We start from the raw sequence: 13,298 nt of genomic DNA on the forward strand, positions 1-13,298 counted from the left end.
ATCCCACCACGAGTGCAGAGATCCCAGAATAAGTGCAGAGATCCCATCACAAGTGCAGAGATCCCACCATGAGTGCAGAGATCCCATCCCAAGTAGAGAGATCCCACTATGAGTGCAGAGATCCCATCATTAGTGCAGGGATCCCACAATAAGTGCAGAGATCCCATCACAAGTGCAGATATCCCATCACAAGTGCAGAGATCCCATCACAAGTGCAGAGATCCCACCACGAGAGCAGAGATCCCACCACGAGTGCAGAGATCCCACCACGAGTGCAGAGATCCCATCACAAGTGCAGAGATCCCACCATGAGTGCAGAGATCCCACCACGAGTGCAGAGATCCCACCACAAGTAAACAGATCCCATCACAAGTGCAGAGATCCCATCACAAGTGCAGAGATCCCACCATGAGTGCAGAGATCCCATCCCAAGTAGAGAGATCCCACTATGAGTGCAGAGATCCCACCATGAGTGCAGAGATCCCATCCCAAGTAGAGAGATCCCACTATGAGTGCAGAGATCCCACCATGAGTGCAGAGATCCCATCATAAGTGCAGGGATCCCATCATAAGTGCAGGGATCCCATCACAAGTGCAGAGATCCCACCACGAGTGCATAGATCCCATTACAAGTAGAGAGATCCCAGAATAAGTGCAGAGATCCCATCACAAGAGCAGAGATCCCATCACAAGAGCAGAGATCCCACCATGAGTGCAGAGGTCCCATCCTAAGTAGAGAGATCTGACTATGAGTGCAGAGAACCCATCATAAGTGCAGAGATCCCACCATAAGTGCAGGGATCCCATCACAAGTGCAGGGATCCCATCACAAGTGCAGAGATCCCACCACGAGAGCAGAGATCCCACCATGAGTGCAGAGATCCCATCACAAGTAGAGAGATCCCAGAATAAGTGCAGAGATCCCATCACAAGTGCAGAGATCCCATCACAAGTGCAGAGATCCCATCACAAGTGTGGAGATCCCACCATGAGAGCAGAGATCCCATCCCAAGTAGAGAGATCCCACTATGAGTGCAGAGATCGCACCATGAGTGCAGAGATCGCACCATGAGTGCAGAGATCCCATCACAAGTGCAGAGATCCCACCATGAGTGCAAAGATCCCATCACAAGTAGAGAGATCCCATCACAAGTGCAGAGTTCCCACCATGAGTGCAGAGATCCCATCCCAAGTAGTGAGATCCAACTATGAGTGCAGAGATCCCATCCCAAGTACAGAGATCCCATCACGAGTGCAGAGATCCCATCCCAAGTAGAGAGATCCCATTATGAGTGCAGAGATCCCACCATGAGTGCAGAGATTCCATCACAAGTAGAGAGATCCCAGAATAAGTGCAGAGATCCCATCACACGTGCAGCGATCCCACCATGAGTGCAGAGATCCCATCCCAAGTAGAGAGATCCCACTATGAGTGCAGAGATCCCACCATGAGTGCAGAGATCCCATCATAAGTGCAGAGATCCCACCATAAGTGAAGGGATCCCATCATAAGTGCAGAGATCCCACAACAAGTACAGAGATCCCATCAAAAGTAGGGAGATCCCAGAATAAGTGCAGAGATCCCACCACAAGTGCAGAGATCCCACCATGAGTGCAGATACCCCATCCCAAGTAGAGAGATCCCACTATGAGTGCAGAGATCCCACCATGAGTGCAGAGATCCCATCCCAAGTAGAGAGATCCCACTATGAGTGCAGAGATCCCACTATGAGTGTAGAGAGCCCATCATAAGCTCAGAGATCCCACCATAAGTGCAGGGATCCCATCACAAGTGCAGGGATCCCATCACAAGTGCAGGGATCCCATCACAAGTGCAGAGATCCCATCACAAGTGCAGAGATCCTATCACAAGTGCAGAGATCCCATCACAAGTGCAGAGAGCCCACCATGAGTGCAAAGATCCCATCACAAGTAGAGAGATCCCAGAATAAGTGCAGAGATCCCATCACAAGTGCAGAGATCCCATCACAAGTGCAGAGTTCCCACCATGAGTGCAGAGATCCCATCCCAAGTAGAGAGATCCCACTATGAGTGCAGAGATCCCATCCCGAGTGCAGAGATCCCACTATGAGTGCAGAGATCCCATCCCGAGTGCAGAGATCCCATCCCGAGTGCAGAGATCCCATCCCAAGTAGAGAGATCCCATCCCAAGTAGAGAGATCCCACCATGAATGCAGAGATCCCACCATGAGTGCAGAGATCCCATCATAAGTGCAAAGATCCCATCATAAGTGCAGAGATCCCACCATAAGTGCAGGGATCCCATCACAAGTGCAGAGATCCCACCATGAGTGCAGAGATTCCATCACAAGTAGAGAGATCCCAGAATAAGTGCAGAGATCCCATCACACATGCAGCAATCCCACCATGAGTGCAGAGATCCCATCCCAAGTAGAGAGATCCCACTATGAGTGCAGAGATCCCACCATGAGTGCAGCAATCCCACCATGAGTGCAGAGATCCCATCCCAAGTAGAGAGATCCCACCATGAGTGCAGAGATCCCACCATGAGTGCAGGGATCCCATCCCAAGTAGAGAGATCCCACTATGAGTGCAGAGATCCCATTATGAGTGCAAAGATCCCACCATGAGTGCAGAGATCCCATCATAAGTGCAGGGATCCCATCACAAGTGCAGGGATCCCATCACAAGTGCAGAGATCCCACCACGAGTGTGGAGATCCCATCATTAGTGCAGAGATCCCACCACAAGTGCAGAGATCCCATCACAAGTGCATAGATCCCACCACGAGTGCAGAGATCCCATCACAAGTAGACAGATCCCATCACAAGTGCAGAGATCCCATCACAAGTGCAGAGATCCCACCATGAGTGCAGAGATCCCATCCTAAGTAGAGAGATCCCACTATGAGTGCCGAGATCCCATCATGAGTGCAGAGATCCCACCATAAGTGCAGAGATCCCATCACAAGTGCAGACATCCCATCACAAGTGCAGAGATCCCATCACAAGTGCAGAGATCCCACCACAAGTGCAGAGATCCCATCACAAGTAGACAGATCCCATCACAAGTGCAAAGATCCCATCACAAGTGCAGAGATCCCACCATGAGTGCAGAGATCCCATCCCAAGTAGAGAGATCCCACTATGAGTGCAGAGATCCCACCCTGAGTGCAGAGATCCCATCCCAAGTAAAGAGATCCCACTATGAGTGCAGAGATCCCACTATGAGTGCAGAGATCCCACCATGAGTGCAGAGATCCCATCATAAGTGCAGGGATCCCATCACAAGTGCAGAGATCCCACCACGAGTGCAGAGATCCCATTACAAGTAGAGAGATCCCAGAATAAGTGCAGAGATCCCATCACGAGTGCAGAGATCCCATCCTAAGTATAGAGATCCCATCCTAAGTAGAGAGATCCCACTATGAGTGCAGAGATCCCATCATAAGTGCAGAGATCCCACCATAAGTGCAGAGATCCCACCATAAGTGCAGGGATCCCAACCTAAGTGCAGAGATCCCACAACAAGTACAGAGATCCCATCACAAGTAGGGAGATCCCAGAATAAGTGCAGAGATCCCAACACAATACAGAGATCCCACCATGAGTGCAGAGATCCCATTCCTAGTAGAGAGATCCCACTATGAGTGCATAGATCCCACCATGAGTTCAGAGATCCCATCATAAGTGCAGGGGTCCCATCACAAGTGCAGGGATCCCATCACAAGTGCAGGGATCCCATCACAAGTGCAGGGATCCCATCACAAGTGCAGGGATCCCATCACAAGTGCAGAGATCCCACCATGAGAGCAGAGATCCCACCATGAGTGCAGAGATCCCATCACAAGTAGAGAGATCCCAGAATAAGTGCAGAGATCCCATCACAAGTGTGGAGATCCCACCATGAGAGCAGAGATCCCATCCCAAGTAGAGAGATCCCACTATGAGTGCAGAGATCCCACCATGAGTGCAGAGATCCCACCATGAGTGCAGAGATCCCAACATTAGTGCAGAGATCCCACCATAAGTGCAGAGATCCCATCACAAGTGCAGAGATCCACCATGAGTGCAAAGATCCCATCACAAGTAGAGAGATCCCAGAATAAGTGCAGAGATCCCATCATAAGTGCAGAGTTCCCACCATGAGTGCAGAGATCCCATCCCAAGTAGAGAGATCCCACTATGAGTGCAGAGATACCATCCCGAATGCAGAGATCCCATCCCAAGTAGAGAGATCCCACTATGAGTGCAGAGATCCCATCATAAGTGCAGAGATCCCACCATAAGTGCAGGGATCCCATCACAAGTGCAGAGATCCCACCATGAGTGCAGAGATTCCATCACAAGTAGAGAGATCCCAGAATAGGTGCAGAGATCCCATCACATGTGCAGCGTTCCCACCATGAGTGCAGAGATCCCATCCCAAGTAGAGAGATCCCACTATGAGTGCAGAGATCCCACCATGAGTGCAGAGATCCCATCCCAAGTAGAGAGATCCCACTATGAGTGCAGAGATCCCATTATGAGTGCAAAGATCCCACCATGAGTGCAGAGATCCCATCATAAGTGCAGGGATCCCATCACAAGTGCAGGGATCCCATCACAAGTGCAGAGATCCCACCATGAGTGCGGAGATCCCATCATTAGTGCAGAAATCCCACCATAAGTGCAGAGATCCCATCACAAGTGCAGAGATCCCATCACAAGTGCAGAGATCCCACCACGAGTGCAGAGATCCCATCACAAGTAGACAGATCCCATCACAAGTGCAGAGATCCCATCACAAGTGCAGAGATCCCACCATGAGTGCAGAGATCCCATCCTAAGTAGAGAGATCCCACTATGAGTGCCGAGATCCCATCATGAGTGCAGAGATCCCACCATAAGTGCAGAGATCCCATCACAAGTGCAGAGATCCCATCACAAGTGCAGAGATCCCATCACAAGTGCAGAGATCCCACCACAAGTGCAGAGATCCCATCACAAGTAGACAGATCCCATCACAAGTGCAGAGATCCCATCACAAGTGCAGAGATCCCACCATGAGTGCAGAGATCCCATCCCAAGTAGAGAGATCCCACTATGAGTGCAGAGATCCCACCCTAAGTGCAGAGATCCCATCCCAAGTAAAGAGATCCCACTATGAGTGCAGAGATCCCACTATGAGTGCAGAGATCCCACCATGAGTGCAGAGATCCCATCATAAGTGCAGGGATCCAATCACAAGTGCAGAGATCCCACCATGAGTGCAGAGATCCCATTACAAGTAGAGAGATCCCAGAATAAGTGCAGAGATCCCATCACGAGTGCAGAGATCCCATCCTGAGTATAGAGATCCCACTATGAGTGCAGAGATCCCATCATAAGTGCAGAGATCCCATCATAAGTGCAGAGATCCCCCCATAAGTGCAGGGATCCCAACCTAAGTGCAGAGATCCCACAACAAGTACAGAGATCCCATTACAAGTAGGGAGATCCCAGAATAAGTGCAGAGATCCCATCACAAGTGCAGAGATCCCACCATGAGTGCAGAGATCCCATCCCTAGTAGAGAGATCCCACTATGAGTGCATAGATCCCACCATGAGTTCAGAGATCCCATCATAAGTGCAGGGATCCCATCACAAGTGCAGGGATCCCATCACAAGTGCAGGGATCCCATCACAAGTGCAGAGATCCCACCACGAGAGCAGAGATCCCACCATGAGTGCAGAGATCCCATCACAAGTAGAGAGATCCCAGAATAAGTGCAGAGATCCCATCACAAGTGCAGAGATCCCATCACAAGTGCAGAGATCCCATCACAAGTGTGGAGATCCCACCATGAGAGCAGAGATCCCATCCCAAGTAGAGAGATCCCACTATGAGTGCAGAGATCGCACCATGAGTGCAGAGATCGCACCATGAGTGCAGAGATCCCATCACAAGTGCAGAGATCCCACCATGAGTGCAAAGATCCCATCACAAGTAGAGAGATCCCATCACAAGTGCAGAGTTCCCACCATGAGTGCAGAGATCCCATCCCAAGTAGAGAGATCCAACTATGAGTGCAGAGATCCCATCCCGAGTACAGAGATCCCATCACGAGTGCAGAGATCCCATCCCAAGTAGAGAGATCCCATTATGAGTGCAGAGATCCCACCATGAGTGCAGAGATTCCATCACAAGTAGAGAGATCCCAGAATAAGTGCAGAGATCCCATCACACGTGCAGCGATCCCACCATGATTGCAGAGATCCCATCCCAAGTAGAGAGATCCCACTATGAGTGCAGAGATCCCACCATGAGTGCAGAGATCCCATCATAAGTGCAGAGATCCCACCATAAGTGAAGGGATCCCATCATAAGTGCAGAGATCCCACAACAAGTACAGAGATCCCATCAAAAGTAGGGAGATCCCAGAATAAGTGCATAGATCCCACCACAAGTGCAGAGATCCCACCATGAGGGCAGATGCCCCATCCCAAGTAGAGAGATCCCACTATGAGTGCAGAGATCCCACCATGAGTGCAGAGATCCCATCCCAAGTAGAGAGATCCCACTATGAGTGCAGAGATCCCACCATGAGTGTAGAGAGCCCATCATAAGCTCAGAGATCCCACCATAAGTGCAGGGATCCCATCACAAGTGCAGGGATCCCATCACAAGTGCAGAGATCCCATCACAAGTGCAGAGATCCTATCACAAGTGCAGAGATCCCATCACAAGTGCAGAGATCCCATCACAAGTGCAGAGATCCTATCACAAGTGCAGAGATCCTATCACAAGTGCAGAGATCCCATCACAAGTGCAGAGATCCCACCATGAGTGCAAAGATCCCATCACAAGTAGAGAGATCCCAGAATAAGTGCAGAGATCCCATCACAAGTGCAGAGATCCCATCACAAGTGCAGAGTTCCCACCATGAGGGCAGAGATCCCATCCCAAGTAGAGAGATCCCACTATGAGTGCAGGGATCCCATCCCGAGTGCAGAGATCCCACTATGAGTGCAGAGATCCCATCCCGAGTGCAGAGATCCCATCCCGAGTGCAGAGATCCCATCCCGAGTGCAGAGATCCCATCCCAAGTAGAGAGATCCCATCCCAAGTAGAGAGATCCCACCATGAGTGCAGAGATCCCACCATGAGTGCAGGTATCCCATCATGAGTGCAGAGATCCCATCATAAGTGCAGAGATCCCACCATAAGTGCAGGGATCCCATCACAAGTGCAGAGATCCCACCATGAGTGCAGAGATTCCATTACAAGTAGAGAGATCCCAGAATAAGTGCAGAGATCCCATCACACATGCAGCAATCCCACCATGAGTGCAGAGATCCCATCCCAAGTAGAGAGATCCCACTATGAGTGCAGAGATCCCACCATGAGTGCAGCAATTCCACCATGAGTGCAGAGATCCCATCCCAAGTAGAGAGATCCCACCATGAGTGCAGAGATCCCATCATGAGTGCAGGGATCCCATCACAAGTGCAGGGATCCCATCACAAGTGCAGGGATCTCATCACAAGTGCAGCGATCCCACCACAAGTGCAGAGATCCCAGAATAAGTGCAGAGATCCCATCACAAGTGCAGAGATCCCACCATGAGTGCAGAGATCCCATCCCAAGTAGAGAGATCCCACTATGAGTGCCGAGATCCCATCATTAGTGCAGAGATCCCACCATAAGTGCAGAGATCCCATCACAAGTGCAGAGATCCCATCACAAGTGCAGAGATCCCATCACAAGTTCAGAGATCCCACCACGAGTGCAGAGATCCCATCACAAGTGCAGAGATCCCACCATGAGTGCAGAGATCCCATCCTAAGTAGAGAGATCCCACTATGAGTGCAGAGATCCCATCATAAGTGCAGAGATCCCATCATAAGTGTAGAGATCCCACCATAAGTGCAGGGATCCCAACCTAAGTGCAGAGATCCCACAACAAGTACAGCGATCCCATCACAAGTAGGGAGATCCCAGAATAAGTGCAGAGATCCCATCACAAGTGCAGAGATCCCACCATGAGTGCAGAGACCCCATCCCTAGTAGAGAGATCCCACTATGAGCGCATAGATCCCACAGTGAGTTCAGAGATCCCATCATAAGTGCAGGGATCCCATCACACATGCAGGGATCCCATCACACATGCACAGATCCCACCACAAGAGCAGAGATCCCACCATGAGTGCAGAGATCCCATCACAAGTAGAGAGATCCCATAATAAGTGCAGAGATCCCATCACAAGTGTGGAGATCCCACCATGAGAGCAGAGATCCCATCCCAAGTAGAGAGATCCCACTATGAGTGCAGAGATCCCATCATTAGTGCAGAGATCCCACCATAAGTGCAGAGATCCCATCACAAGTGCAGAGATCCCACCATGAGTGCAAAGATCCCATCATAAGTAGAGAGATCCCATCACAAGTGCAGAGTTCCCACCATGAGTGCAGAGATCCCATCCCAAGTAGAGAGATCTGACTATGAGTGCAGAGATCCCATCCCGAGTGCAGAGATCCCATCACGAGTGCAGAGATCCCATCCCAAGTAGAGAGATCCCACTATGAGTGCAGAGATCCCACCATGAGTGCAGAGATCCCATCATAAGTGCAGAGATCCCACCATAAGTGCAGAGATCCCATCACAAGTGCAGAGATCCCACCATGAGTGCAGAGATTCCATCACAAGTAGAGAGATCCCAGAATAAGTGCAGAGATCCCATCACATGTGCAGCGATCCCATCATGAGTGCAGAGATCCCATCCCAAGTAGAGAGATCCCACTATGAGTGCAGAGATCCCACCATGAGTGCAGAGATCCCATCATAGGTGCAGAGATCCCACCATAAGTGAAGGGATTCCATCATAAGTGCAGAGATCCCACAAATACAAAGATCCCATCAAAAGTAGGGAGATCCCAGAATAAGTGCAGAGATCCCATCACAAGTGCAGAGATCCCATCACAAGTGCAGAGATCCCATCACAAGTGCAGAGATCCCATCACAAGTAGAGAGATCCCACTATGAGTGCAGAGATCCCACCATGAGTGCAGAGATCCCATCATAGGTACAGAGATCCCACCATAAGTGAAGGGATCCCATCATAAGTGCAGAGATCCCACAAATACAAAGATCCCATCAAAAGTAGGGAGATCCCAGAATAAGTGCAGAGATCCCATCACAAGTGCAGAGATCCCACCATGAGTGCAGAGATCCCACCATGAGTGCAGAGATCCCATCTCAGGTAGAGAGATCCCACTATGAGTGCAGAGATCCCACCATGAGTGCAAAGATCCCATCATTAGTGCAGAGATCCCACCATAAGTGCAGAGATCCCATCACAAGTGCAGAGATCCCACCACGAGTGCAGAGATCCCATCACAAGTAGAGAGATCCCAGAATAAGTGCAGAGATCCCACCATAAGTGCAGGGATCCCAACCTACGTGCAGAGATCCCACAACAAGTACAGAGATCCCATCACAAGTAGGGAGATCCCAGAATAAGTGCAGATATCCCATCACAAGTGCAGAGATCCCATCACAAGTGCAGAGATCCCACCATGAGTGCAGAGATCCCATCCCTAGTAGAGAGATCCCACTATGAGTGCATAGATCCCACCATGAGTGCAGAGATCCCATCATAAGTGCAGAGATCCCACCATAAGTGCAGGGATCCCATCACAAGTGCAGAGATCCCATCACAAGTGCAGAGATCCCACCATGAGTGCAGAGATCCCATCCCTAGTAGAGAGATCCCACTATGAGTGCATAGATCCCACCATGAGTGCAGAGATCCCATCATAAGTGCAGAGATCGCACCATGAGTGCAGAGATCCCATCCCTAGTAGAGAGATCCCACTATGAGTGCATAGATCCCACCATAAGTGCAGAGATCCCACCATGAGTGCAGAGATCCCATCCCAAGTAGAGAGATCCCACTATAAATGCAGAGATCCCACCATGAGTGCAGAGATCCCACCATGAGTGCAGAGATCCTATCCCAAGTAGAGAGATCCCCTATGAGTGCAGAGATCCCACCATGAGTGAAGAGATCCCATCATAAGTGCAGAGATCCCACCATAAGTGCAGAAATCCCACCATAAGTGCAGGGATCACACAACAAGTACAGAGATCCCATCAAAAGTAGGGAGATCCCAGAATAGGTGCAGAGATCCCACCACAAGTGCAGAGATACCACCATGAGTGCAGATACCCCATCCCAAGTAGAGAGATCCCAGAATAAGTGCAGAGATCCCATCACAAGTGCAGAGATCCCATCACAAGTGCAGAGTTCCCACCATGAGGGCAGAGATCCCATCCCAAGTAGAGAGATCCCACTATGAGTGCAGGGATCCCATCCCGAGTGCAGAGATCCCACTATGAGTGCAGAGATCCCATCCCGAGTGCAGAGATCCCATCCCGAGTGCAGAGATCCCATCCCAAGTAGAGAGATCCCATCCCAAGTAGAGAGATCCCACCATGAGTGCAGAGATCCCACCATGAGTGCAGAGATCCCATCATGAGTGCAGAGATCCCATCATAAGTGCAGAGATCCCACCATAAGTGCAGGGATCCCATCACAAGTGCAGAGATCCCACCATGAGTGCAGAGATTCCATTACAAGTAGAGAGATCCCAGAATAAGTGCAGAGATCCCAGAATAAGTGCAGAGATCCCATCACACATGCAGCAATCCCACCATGAGTGCAGAGATCCCATCCCAAGTAGAGAGATCCCACTATGAGTGCAGAGATCCCACCATGAGTGCAGCAATTCCACCATGAGTGCAGAGATCCCATCCCAAGTAGAGAGATCCCACCATGAGTGCAGAGATCCCATCATGAGTGCAGGGATCCCATCACAAGTGCAGGGATCCCATCACAAGTGCAGGGATCTCATCACAAGTGCAGCGATCCCACCACAAGTGCAGAGATCCCAGAATAAGTGCAGAGATCCCATCACAAGTGCAGAGATCCCACCATGAGTGCAGAGATCCCATCCTAAGTAGAGAGATCCCACTATGAGTGCCGAGATCCCATCATTAGTGCAGAGATCCCACCATAAGTGCAGAGATCCCATCACAAGTGCAGAGATCCCATCACAAGTGCAGAGATCCCATCACAAGTTCAGAGATCCCACCACGAGTGCAGAGATCCCATCACAAGTGCAGAGATCCCACCATGAAGCAGAGATCCCATCCTAAGTAAAGAGATCCCACTATGAGTGCAGAGATCCCATCATAAGTGCAGAGATCCCATCATAAGTGTAGAGATCCCACCATAAGTGCAGGGATCCCAACCTAAGTGCAGAGATCCCACAACAAGTACAGCGATCCCATCACAAGTAGGGAGATCCCAGAATAAGTGCAGAGATCCCATCACAAGTGCAGAGATCCCACCATGAGTGCAGAGATCCCATCCCTAGTAGAGAGATCCCACTATGAGCGCATAGATCCCACAGTGAGTTCAGAGATCCCATCATAAGTGCAGGGATCCCATCACACATGCAGGGATCCCATCACACATGCACAGATCCCACCACAAGAGCAGAGATCCCACCATGAGTGCAGAGATCCCATCACAAGTAGAGAGATCCCATAATAAGTGCAGAGATCCCATCACAAGTGTGGAGATCCCACCATGAGAGCAGAGATCCCATCCCAAGTAGAGAGATCCCACTATGAGTGCAGAGATCCCATCATTAGTGCAGAGATCCCACCATAAGTGCAGAGATCCCATCACAAGTGCAGAGATCCCACCATGAGTGCAAAGATCCCATCATAAGTAGAGAGATCCCATCACAAGTGCAGAGTTCCCACCATGAGTGCAGAGATCCCATCCCAAGTAGAGAGATCTGACTATGAGTGCAGAGATCCCATCCCGAGTGCAGAGATCCCATCACGAGTGCAGAGATCCCATCCCAAGTAGAGAGATCCCACTATGAGTGCAGAGATCCCACCATGAGTGCAGAGATCCCATCATAAGTGCAGAGATCCCACCATAAGTGCAGAGATCCCATCACAAGTGCAGAGATCCCACCATGAGTGCAGAGATTCCATCACAAGTAGAGAGATCCCAGAATAAGTGCAGAGATCCCATCACATGTGCAGCGATCCCATCATGAGTGCAGAGATCCCATCCCAAGTAGAGAGATCCCACTATGAGTGCAGAGATCCCACCATGAGTGCAGAGATCCCATCATAGGTGCAGAGATCCCACCATAAGTGAAGGGATTCCATCATAAGTGCAGAGATCCCACAAATACAAAGATCCCATCAAAAGTAGGGAGATCCCAGAATAAGTGCAGAGATCCCATCACAAGTGCAGAGATCCCATCACAAGTGCAGAGATCCCATCACAAGTGCAGAGATCCCATCACAAGTAGAGAGATCCCACTATGAGTGCAGAGATCCCACCATGAGTGCAGAGATCCCATCATAGGTACAGAGATCCCACCATAAGTGAAGGGATCCCATCATAAGTGCAGAGATCCCACAAATACAAAGATCCCATCAAAAGTAGGGAGATCCCAGAATAAGTGCAGAGATCCCATCACAAGTGCAGAGATCCCACCATGAGTGCAGAGATCCCACCATGAGTGCAGAGATCCCATCTCAGGTAGAGAGATCCCACTATGAGTGCAGAGATCCCACCATGAGTGCAAAGATCCCATCATTAGTGCAGAGATCCCACCATAAGTGCAGAGATCCCATCACAAGTGCAGAGATCCCACCACGAGTGCAGAGATCCCATCACAAGTAGAGAGATCCCAGAATAAGTGCAGAGATCCCACCATAAGTGCAGGGATCCCAACCTACGTGCAGAGATCCCACAACAAGTACAGAGATCCCATCACAAGTAGGGAGATCCCAGAATAAGTGCAGATATCCCATCACAAGTGCAGAGATCCCATCACAAGTGCAGAGATCCCACCATGAGTGCAGAGATCCCATCCCTAGTAGAGAGATCCCACTATGAGTGCATAGAACCCACCATGAGTGCAGAGATCCCATCATAAGTGCAGAGATCCCACCATAAGTGCAGGGATCCCATCACAAGTGCAGAGATCCCATCACAAGTGCAGAGATCCCATCACAAGTGCAGAGATCCCACCATGAGTGCAGAGATCCCATCCCTAGTAGAGAGATCCCACTATGAGTGCATAGATCCCACCATGAGTGCAGAGATCCCATCATAAGTGCAGAGATCCCACCATGAGTGCAGAGATCCCATCCCTAGTAGAGAGATCCCACTATGAGTGCATAGATCCCACCATAAGTGCAGAGATCCCACCATGAGTGCAGAGATCCCATCCCAAGTAGAGAGATCCCACTATAAAT

This window comes from Lissotriton vulgaris, chromosome 5 (assembly GCF_964263255.1).
Source record: "Lissotriton vulgaris chromosome 5, aLisVul1.2, whole genome shotgun sequence".
Taxonomy (NCBI): Eukaryota; Metazoa; Chordata; class Amphibia; order Caudata; family Salamandridae; genus Lissotriton; species Lissotriton vulgaris.